Here is a 10,390-nt window from a genome sequence, read left to right on the forward strand (position 1 = left end):
TCAGCTGACAGTCGTATGGGTATTCCCTTGTATGTAACTGGGTTTCTTTCTCTTGCTGCTTTTAAGATTCTCTCTTTGTCTTTTGCTCTTGGCATTTTAATTATGATGTGTCTTGGTGTGGTCCTCTTTGGATTCCTTTTGTTTGGGGTTCTCCGAGCTTCTTGGACCTGTAAGTCCATTTCTTTCACCAGGTGGGGGAAGTTTTCTGTCATTATTTCTTCAAATAGGTATTCAATATCTTGGTCTCTCTCATCTTCTGGCACCCCTATAATTCTGATGTTGGTACGCTTGAAGCTGTCCCAGAGGCTCCTTACACTATCCTCGCATTTTTGGATTCTTTTTTCATTTTGCTTTTCCGGTTGGGTGTTTTTTGCTTCCTCGCATTTCAAATCATTGACTTGATTCTTGCGCTCCTCTGGTCTGCTGTCGGGAGTCTGTATAATATTCGTTATTTCAGTCCATGTATGCTTAATTTCTAGTTGGTTCCCCAATATAACATCGAGGGTCTCATTAGTTTTCTTGTAGATCTCATTAAGTTTATCGGCGGCTTCTAAACAGTTCTTGAGAGACCTTAAAAGTGTGGTTCTGAACTCTATATCTTCCATTGACAATTTTGTCCTGTTTCTTTGTCTCCGCATTTTGTTATGCTTCCTTGGTGCACCCCCTAGTGGTCTTTGTTCGAAGTCTTATAGTTAAACCTTGATTGTTGTAGCTAATCCCAGGGAGGGTTTGACCTCCAGGCCAAGTGGCTATGAGAATCAGCTGTGTCAGCAGTGAGAGAACTTCTGTCCTCTAGGGAGGTGCTAATCTAGCCTTTGCCTGAGGCTATCCGGCAAATGCCTCTGTGCAGGGCTTGGGCGGGTCGAACAGGATCAACAGGGTGGGCCGGAGAGAGCAGTTATGGCGGTTCTCAGTCCTGTCTCCAGGGGCTCTGCCTCTCTGAGTCCCAGCACCCGCTGCAAAGCTCAGAGAGAAAGCTGCACTCGCTCTGACCGAAGCCAGACAGTCCCGCTTCCCCCGTTTGAGTCTGGGTCCCTAAAGACTCGCCTGTATCTGGAGCTCAGAGTCTGCGACTCCCTCCGGATTGAAAACGCCAACCGCGCCCTCTGCCGCCAGCCCGCTCCGCGCACTCCGCACCTCAGTATTTCACTTCAGCACTGCGCCTCCTCTGAGTGTCCCTATGCGTTTCTCTTTCCTCCTAGTTGTAGGACTTCCACTCAGCCAGCGTTCCTGTGGTTCTGGGTGATGTCCCTTCCGTCTTTTAGTTTTACTTTTGAAGTAGTTGTTCAAAGCAGCAAACTCCGGCGTTAAGCTATACTGCCATCTTGGTTCTCCGGGTCTAGAATTCATTTTTCTTGAGCTGTTTTAAAATATTCACTTTTATCTTTGCAGTTTTTATTGTGTGTCTACCTACTGATATCTTTTTTTAAAAATATATTTTATTGATTTTTTACAGAGAGGAAGAGAGAGGGATAGAGAGTTAGAAACATCGATGAGCGAGAAACATTGATCAGCTGCCTCCTGCACACCCCCTACTGGGGATGTGCCTGCAGCCAACGTACACGCCCTTGACCAGAATTAAACCTGGGACCCTTGAGTCTGCAGGCCGACGCTCTATCCATTGAGCCAAACCAGTTGGGACGATTTCTTTTTATCATGTTTTTAACATATAGCTCACTAATGCTCTGTTCATTTTGCTTTCAGTTTTTATTTCCCTTTGGATAGATTTTATTGCTCTGTCTTCAGGTTCACTAAGTTTTCTTCATAGTATCTCATCTGTTATTTCTATTCAGTGTAATTTTCATGTCAGACATTTTTTTTTCTCTGGATACCTAATTGGGTTAATTTTTGTATCTTCTATGTTTCTATTTAATATGCTCAGTTTTTCTCTATCCTTGAATATATGGAATGTTAATCTTTTTAAAGTCTTTTTCTATAGCTCATTTGTGATTGTATTTCTATTGGTTTGTTTTTCTCTTTATTATGGGTCATATTTTTCTGCTCTATGCATGCTTGGTAATTTTTTAAATTGTATGAAAGGCATTGTTCATTTTTTTACTTTGTTGGATAATGATTGTTTCTGTTTTATCATAAATATTTACAAGTTGTGCTTTATAGCTTTATAAAGTTACTTTATTACGAGCAACCAAAGCAGCATTTAATCTAGGAAAAATATTGCCTTACTACAGGGTAAAATCCTTCTGAAGACATATTATGTCACCTGTGATTTGTGAGGTTTTTTTTACTCTGGCTGGTCATAGCATGAAATATGTCTGGTTCTAGGTGGGCTCAGGAGATTTTTCCCTTTGCACCTTTCAGCTGGTTCCTTCCCACACTTGGGTAATTCCTTGTATTAATCAGTACTCAGCTAGAGACTTGGGAGTTAGTCCTTGCAGCTCTCTGGGCAGCCTCTCTTGTCTCCAGTACTCTGCTCAATTCACAGATTGGTAGGCTCTCTGGCTTTCCCCGCCCAAACTGTTCCCTAGAAACTCTCTTCAGATGAATGAGCTAGGGCAATTATAGGGCCTTATGCACCGACCTTTAAAGAGTAAATTATTATTCTCTCAATGTTCCTTTCTATGACATCCTGTTCTTATTTCTTGGATATAACATTTTCTTATCTCTTTAAAGATGTTAGTGATAGGGTTTCCAAATATTTTCTCAAACTTGAGTTTGCTTTTATTTGTTTGAGTAAGAGTATGGGACTAAAAATTTGGAAGCTCTGGTAGTTTAGACAGGAGTTGTCAACTGTAAATTTCATGCAGGATGATCTGGCTGGGCCATTTTGGGGGGAATTTCTGATGTCAGTAACAGTAGGTCTTTCCTTTTGGATGGGTTATATTTCTCAAAGATGATGTTTGAAATAACCTATTTGGATTATGGATGTTCCTGTCTTGTGGGAACAAAGTGGGGGGTAGGGGACTGAAAGTTTCACCATTTAATATGCATATAGTCATTTAATCCTCTCCTTTTTAGTACACTTCCTAGTTTCTCAACTGTATTTGGCATTGTCCAGTTCAAAGATCATCTTGTTTTCTTTTCTAGAGAATAAATCTCTAGTCTTCTATTGGAGTTGGATAGAGCATCTAGGAATTTGGGGGGATGGCAAGTAAGGTTGTGCAAACAGGAGTCATTTTTTCCCCTTTCTATTTTTCCCCCCAAACATGAGTTATTTTTGTAATACTATTCCTTAGTCTATTCTAGTTTTCTGGGAGAGAGAGAATTGTTAGGGAGATGGTAACTGGACTCCTTGTTCCATTGTCTGGTCACCAGCTTATGGATGTCAAGAAGTATTTGTGGAAGTGACGTAATGATTTCCTGATATTTACATTACAGCTGTAATACTGGTATATGCTGTTGCATGTAACAGTTCCATTATACACTTAGAGGTAGTATCTCTCCTAGCTCTGTAGTATTCTGGTGGACATCCCTGAGGGCCTAGATTCAGCCCTTCCTGCTCTTTCAACAATGTTCTACGTGTCTAATCAGCTGTGTTAAATCTGTTCCTTTTTGCTCAAAACAGTTTCTGTTCTGCACTGTCCCTAGAATGATACAAAGTTCTATTTTATTTTCCTAAAAATCTACTTGGATTTTTTCTTATACTATCTGTATTAAACCCAGTTTATTAGTCCTGTTTTTATTTTACTCATTATTTTAAACATTTTTATTCTTTGCTAGGTAATATACATGTTTGAATTTTTTGGTGGAAGACATTCTTTGTCCTATTTATGTTGGCAACTTATTCGTGCTTGCCTTTTCCTTCACGTGTCCTGTGATGTTGGAGTGTGGGCTCACCTTTGCTGGGCTTTATTTGTGGGACTCCTATAAGGTCTGCATGCCAGGTGTCCCTCCAGAAAATATTTGCACTTGCTTCTGCTAGCACTTTGGGGAACCACTAGCTTGGATCATTTTAATTTTTCATCTTGAAAATTAAACCCTAGATCTGGGGCAGACAATGGACACAAAATACATCAGGGAGACTATCCGTTTCCCTCCCCCATTAATTCTGTCTTTTATTTTGTGGTTGGATTATTTTTTCTAGTTCACCCTTTTACTGAGAGGTAATCCTGCAAGGTTCCTGGTCAGTGTTATCCGTTACCTTGTGGGAGTCCGAGGTTTTGTCTGCTATCTGCGTACTTAGATTTATTTTGTTTTCTTATTTATTGCATTTCTCTCTTTTGCATACTGCTACCACTTGTAAATAAATTATTGAGTTGTGTGGAATGCACTTTCATCCTGTTGCCTCACAGTATTATCTGCACTATTTTTTTTCTGTAATCTCTATATAACCTTGTTCTATAAAACTGATTCATATAAACAATGATGTCTCACTTTTAGTTCACAAAGAAAGTCCTGCTTTTGATATATACAGGTGAGGCTCTCATAATTTGGTGATACTTGGGGTATTTTTCCTTGCTTTCCTAAGTTGTATTTTTTACATAAAAGATACACCGAAGTTTAAGATATTAATAAGTATTTTTTCAAATATGTTAAGATCCTTTAAAAAACTATAAACTTTCAAATGTTGTTTTGGAACTTCTATAGATATGTTAAGCAAGGGGAAATTTAACGTAGTGAATTAAATGCTTACTACAAAATCATGGGGGAGCTGAAGGTATGCGTTCTAGGCTGGGACTCCAGACACAAATCAGGACTAGACAGAACCAGTCCACCGGTGAGCTGTCTCTAGAAGCAATCAGTGGAACTATGAATGCCAGCAGCTGGAGTCCATACGCTGTCACCACTGCCACTGCTTCTCAACATCTAGGAGCTGGAGAGCAGTCGTCCACTGCTGTGACCCCGTGATCAGGAAGCTGCTGCCCCCTCTGTCATTGATGAGTCACCTTTTGCACACAAGACTCTGGCAGGTGGACACTGGAACATGGGGGGGGGAAAGCCTCACTTTTCCTTGTCCTCGATAGCCAGCAGAAACAACAACAACAACAACAAATGAGAAAAGTGGCTTTGCCCCACAACTCCCACCAGACTTCAGCCAGTGGGTGTAACCTAATTTGCAACCAGAAGACTAGGTGCAGTCAACCCGAGGCTGCATGTTTTTCTGTTTTCCGTCGTCTTCAATTAGAAGCCAGGCAGGATTCTGGATACACAGAATCTTTCAACTATATGTGTATGTATGTCTGTTTGCATATGCATAAATATAAAATACATATAGCCTGGCCGGCATGGCTCAGTGGTTGAGCATCAACCTATGAACCAGGAAGTTACAGTTCAATTCCCGGTCAGGGCACATACCCAGGTTGCAGGTTTGAACCCCAGTGTAGGGCATGCAGGAGGCAGCCGATAGATGATTCTCATCATTGATGTTTCTCTCCCTTTTCCTTCCTCTCTGAAATCAATAATTAAAAAAAAACATTTTTTAAAAAACGTAAGTTACTACGGAATTTTTATAAAGTGGTTACTTGTGTCATAGTAGCAATTTCTTTTTGTCCCATATTACAAAATTGTACTGTAATAAAATTCAGCCTGCAGTTGATTTATGTAAACTAATTATACTGATAGAAAATTTTGAGATATTAATAGTAGAATATTCCATCTTTAGATGTAGCCAGGCTATCGTATTCTAGTTCATTATAGACAACTTCTTTGATGTAACACCCTCACAGTGAAAAGAATTGGGAAGTGCACACTCCCAATATCTGAATATTTAGGGGTACACTAAGGTTTAGCTTTAGTCTTGGTATTCAGCCAAATTCAGTTATTTGCCTTTGGGTAGCTGAATAATCAACTAGTTCAGGATCATTTGTTTTTTGTTTTGTTTTTTTTTATTTTTATTTTTTTTTATTGCTTAAAGTATTACAAAGGGTATTACATATGTATCCATTTTATCCCCCCGCCCTAGACAGTCCCCTAGCCTCCCCTATCACCCAGTGTCTTATGTCCATTGGTTATGCTTATATGCATGCATACAAGTCCTTTAGTTGATCTCTTACCCCCCTACCTCCTGCCCCCCAACCCTCCCCGGCCTTCCCGCTGCAGCTCGACAATCTGTTTGAGGCAGCTCTGCCTCTGTATCTATTATTGTTCAAAAGTTTATAATGGTCTCTATTGTCCACGAATGAGTGAGATCATGTGGTATTTTTCCTTTATTGACTGGCTTATTTCACTTAGCATAATGCTCTCCAGTTCCATCCATGACGTTGCAAATGGTAAGAGTTCCTTCCTTTTTACAGCAGCATAGTATTCCATCGTGTAGATGTACCACAGTTTTCTAATCCATTCATCTACTGATGGGCACTTAGGCTGTTTCCAGATCTTAGCTATGGTGAATTGTGCTGCTATGAACATAGGGGTGCATATATCCTTTCTAATTGGTGTTTCTGGTTTCTTGGGATATATTCCTAGAAGTGGGATCACAGGGTCAAATGGGAGTTCCATTTTCAGTTTTTTAAGGAAACTCCATACTGTCTTCCATAGTGGCTGCACCAGTCTGCATTCCCACCAGCAGTGCACAAGTGTTCCTTTTTCTCCACATCCTCTCCAGCACTTGTCGTTTGTTGATTTGTTGATGATAGCCAGTCTGACAGGTGTGAGATGGTACCTCATTGCTGTTTTGATTTGCATCTCTCGGATGATTAGTGACTTTGAGCATGTTTTCATATAGTTCAGGATCATTTGTGACATCACTGAAATTTTGTATGGAATTATCATGTGAATATGTAGGTTACCATTATATACGTATAGTCAGTATTGATTCCAGTCATTAAAATAAGGCATTAATTCAAATTTATTATTAGCATCTGGGTATTCACTCTCAAATAGAGGCTCAACATAAAAAAAACCCATAAGCTTTCTCTAATTATTCCTTCAAAGTATAAATTTTAGTTATATTTCAAAGTAAAATGTTCATTAATGATTATGAAAGCTATTTTGTGTAGAAAACAATTATTAGCAATAGTAACTACTGAATAGGGAAAGAGGTTGACAGTTGATATCAATATTGAAAGAATAGCCCTAGCCAGTTTGGCTCCGTGGATAGAGCATCAGCCTGTGGACCAAAGGCTGCCAGGTTCAATTCTGGTCACGGGCACACACTTGGGTTACAGGCTCCTCCCCAGCCCAGGCCCTGGTCGGGGCACATGCAGGAGGCAATCAGTCAGTGTGTTTCACATTAATATTTCTGTCTTTCGCCCTTTCTTCCACTCTCTAAAAATTAATGAGAAAATATCCTCGGGGGAGGATTAAGTAAATATACATATATGAATATATATATAAAGGATAAATGCTTGATAACTTTATAATGACAATGTATTCTTTTTGAGTCAAGAAAAAAATGTGTGGTTATTTTGTGGCATTATTAAGAAGCTGTTTTGTGAAACATTTGCTAAAACAGCTGCCTATGTACCTTGGAAAACAAAATAAACCTAATGAACTTTGACTTTGGGCAAGGATATCTCCAGGTAGAATGTAGAAAGCGCCACCTGGTGGGTTTTAGCTGTATAGGCTGAAGTACCAAAGAAAGAGTTGAGCTTTAGGGGGTGGAAATACGTACTTAGGTTGCAAGCAGAGGTTAAAGGTAATACAGAGAGCCAGAACTACTAAATTGGAAAACAAAACTGTTGTCTTATCTGTAGCCACACAGGTAGCAAAGTCTCAAAGTAAGACGTGAGCACAAGTCCAACTTCAAATCAAGACTGTGACCATCAGACATTTTGATAAGACTTCTGAGAGTTAAGTAGATTTTTCAAGTGGACAAAAGCCCAAGGGTTTGGTCCCACAGAAGCCTGATCCAAAAGTGGCAGTAAGAACATCTAGAAAAGCATATGTTGATACCACTTCTAGGTGTGGCTTTAGGGTATATAATAGACCATAACCAGATATAGAAAACTCAAAAGTTTGAAAGAGCGGGGTACTGGCAAAAACACCAACTTGCCTAAAAGATGGATGAAGCTATAAAAATGCCTCTTGGCCCTTTACTGTTTTTGTATAGGAAGCAGCCTAAGAAAGTTAATCAGCTACAAACAAGGATTATTTCTTCAGAAAGAACAGAGGAAGAGGATGGAAAAGGAGGACATCTCAGACAGCGACACCTCAGGCAATGTCACGAAAACCATTGTTCTCAGTGGAGAACAGTGAGTCAGGGAGCAAGCCCCAGCGAGCAGGATCAGGGTCTAGTCTGGGAACGTTTCCCCATGGCCAGAATGAGGCCCGGTGGGATATCAGAATTGCTATGAACCAGTGACTATATTCTTCCCCCTTTCCAGTGGGTATGTTTACTGGGGTTTCCTCTTCCTTTTTTATAATTGTACTAGGGGCCCGGTGCACGAAATTCGTGCACTGGGTGTGTGTGGGGAGGGAAGTGTCCCTCAGCCCAGCCTGCCCCCTCTCACATACTGGGAGCCCTCAGGCGTAGACCCCCATCACCCTCTGATCACCTGATCGGCCCCTTGCCCAGGCCTGACGCCTCCGCCAGAGGTGTCAGGCTTGGACAGGGGACCCCCATCTCCCCCTGATCACTGGCTCTGGCCCCCGCCCAGGCCTGAGGCCTCTGGCCCAGGAATCATGCCTGGGCAGGGGACCCCCATCTCCCTCTGATCGCTTGCTCCACCCCCCGCCCAAGCCTGACGCCTCTGACCCAGGCTTCAGGCCTGGGCAAGGGGACCATCATATCCCCCCAATCCCCGGCTCCGCCCCCCACCCAGGCCTGATGCCTCGGCCAGAGGAGTTGACCCTCATCACCCTCCGATCACCAATCACCGGATCGGCCCCTTGACCAGGCCTGAGGCCTCCGGCAGAGGTGTCAGGCCTGGGCAGGGGACCCCCAGCTCTCCGCGGTTGCAGGCTCCGCCCCTGCCCAGACCTAACGCCTCTGGCTGAGGCGTCCGGCCCGGGCAGTGGGGACCCGCAGCTGCAGCGGCCCCGCGATCGTGGGCTTCGCTTTAGGCCCAGGCAAGGGACCCCTAGCTCCTGGGACTGCCAGCTTCGACTGTGCCCAGCTCCCATCGCTGGCTCCACCCCTACTTCCTGCTATCACTGGCCAGGGCGGCAAAGGTGCCTGATTCTCCTATCATGGCTGGGGGGCAGGGCAAAGGCGGCCCCAGGGCCGCCTTTGCCCTGCCCCCCAGCTCTTAGCTCCCCCCTGGGTTTCCGATCACTGTCAGTGGCAGGGGGCTTCTTCCTGCTTTCCCTTTTGCCTCCCTGCATTGTGCCTACATATGCAAATTAGCCGCCATCTTGTTGGCAGTTAACTGCCAATCATAGTTGGCAGTTAACTGCCAATCATAGTTGGCAGTTAATTTGTATATAGCCCTGATTAGCCAATGAAAAGGGTATCGTCGTACGCCAATTACCATTTTTCTCTTTTATTAGATAGGATAGTGTGTGTGTGTGTGTGTGTGTGTGTGTGTGTGTGTGTGTGTGTGTAGGCAGAAGGGCAGGTAACTTGTCTTTTTATTTCATAGGTCTCTGGATCAAGAGGAGCTGCATTTGCACCAGGCATATATCACAGAATCCTAGGTTGAAGTGACACCTGGGTGGCGGAGGTAGGAGGGAGGTGTGCTGACTATCCCATCTCCCACTACCTTGTTTTAACTTGTTGATGCCAGGTGCGGGTGGAGGCCCAGATGCCCACTGAGCCCTGCTCAGACACCAGAGGGGGTGTCTTCGTTTCCTATAACTACCACACTAGGTAACTAGGTGTTCCTTGGTTTGTGGCTTGTCTTCACATGGCCTTCCCTTTTTCGCCCGTCTCTCCACTGTGCATCTCTTGTAAGGACACGTGTGATTAGATTTAAGGCCCACCCAGGTAACCAAGAATTATTTTACTGAGATCCTTAACTTACATCTGCAAAGACCCTTTTTCCAATAAGGTCAGAATCAGGGTTCCAGGGATTTGACAAAGACATGGCTTTTGGGGGGCCACCATTCAACATACTGCAGAGGAGAAAACGTGCTGGTGGGGATGGTGGCTCAGCATCTCGGTGGGCCTGGGTGACACGGGATCAAGGGAGGGCAGTGAAGCCGGATGTGACGAGCCCTTCTTTGCACTAGCTGGCTGGCTGCTGCTGCGAGGTGAGGTGGAGGCTCACTTTGCCACCTGACTCCACTGACACTACCCAGCAGGGATACAAAACCCTGCTACCTGCTTCTGCGGTGGGAGGTGGGAAATCAGCTCCCTGCTGGGCCAGCCTGCACCACCTGGAAGGGGCTCAGAGTGCTGCCTGCTTCTGGCAGGGCACAGGGAAGACTGGCTCCTTGCTCAGCCTTGCCAACACCACCTACTTCTGTGGGACATGAGCAAGGTGGGGTGGAAGATCGCTTTGCTTGGCCCCGCTCAAACTGAAGGGTGAGGCGGGTGCAATTCTTAGATTTCTGTTTGGTGATGGGTAGGTATTGTCAAAGAGATTTTGTTCTGGTGGGCCACCCTCTCATT

Source organism: Myotis daubentonii, chromosome 8, assembly GCF_963259705.1.
Source record: "Myotis daubentonii chromosome 8, mMyoDau2.1, whole genome shotgun sequence".
In the NCBI taxonomy this organism is placed as follows: Eukaryota; Metazoa; Chordata; class Mammalia; order Chiroptera; family Vespertilionidae; genus Myotis; species Myotis daubentonii.